Below are 1,038 nucleotides of genomic sequence, written 5' to 3' on the forward strand. Positions count from 1 at the left end.
ATAACATGAGGTAAATTCAATCTCTTGCAGTTTAAAAGATGATAAATGAGCAAGGCGTCATTATCAGAGACATACTCATGACTTCCACAGTGTGGAATCAGAGTATGTTGACACATGTTGTTGAATACTTTGGGAAGAGGCTTCAAATAAGTGGCCAAAAATCGTGTGGAGTTTTCTTCAAACAGATCGGCCAAAACATCTGTCTTTCCAAGACCCAAAGCCGAATACCAGTTGTCACCAAAGACATATGGCCCTTCTGTTGGTAGCTGAAGGATGTTGGCCAAAACGTCTGGAGTCAATCTGATTTCCACTCCCTTAATTTTTGAGATAAAAAGAGATTTGTCAGCAAAAGTTTTGGCATTGCAGTAGAATGCACGAACAACATCTGGAAAAAAAGATTCAGAGATCTTTAAGAATGAAGTTCAGCCTAGAACATCAGTATGGTGCTGAACAGCATTTCCATCTACAACAAGATTATCAAAAACAAAAACTCTGCCTATTACAACTGGGCGTTGAGCCCATTTTTCATTGAAGAGTTTTGATTTGGCAAGGGAGATTAGAGGAGGAGCATTTTGTTTTGGTTTCTTAGTTGGGGGAGATGGTTCAGAATTAGAGGACGTGGAGATAGGGGAAGGCTGAGGAGATGAAGATCGTTTGGTATGCTTTTGTGGAGAGGATTGTGGATGTGGAGAAGATTCTGGTGGAGGAGCAGTCGGAAAACGTTCTTGTGGTGGGGAACAATCGGGAGAATGATCTGGAGAGGTGGGTTTCTGACTCGTTTTTAGGTTTTGTTTTGGGGCAAGCGTTTTCTTTCTCTGAGGATTTGAGAGATTTTTTCGAGCAAGAAATTGAGCAATAGTGATTGTGTTTTTGGTTCTCATGGGTTTAGTTGGTGGTTTTGGTTGAGAGAGTGGTTCTTTTTGGTTTGTGGAAGGGGAAACGATGTCATTTAACGATCTCCGTTTTTGATGGGGAGGAGTTGCGTGTGAAGGTTCAGAAGAGAAAGCCGATTTTGAGGGTGTCGAAGGGTTAGTAGTC

General features: G+C 41.6%; 1 pseudogene; it reads right to left on the reverse strand.

The window, feature by feature from the left end:
- Nucleotides 1-1,038, reverse strand: part of LOC140919977 (uncharacterized) — an 8,829-nt pseudogene that overhangs the window by 1,811 nt on the left and 5,980 nt on the right.

Source organism: Cicer arietinum, chromosome 4, assembly GCF_000331145.2.
Source record: "Cicer arietinum cultivar CDC Frontier isolate Library 1 chromosome 4, Cicar.CDCFrontier_v2.0, whole genome shotgun sequence".
NCBI classification, from domain to species: domain Eukaryota; kingdom Viridiplantae; phylum Streptophyta; class Magnoliopsida; order Fabales; family Fabaceae; genus Cicer; species Cicer arietinum.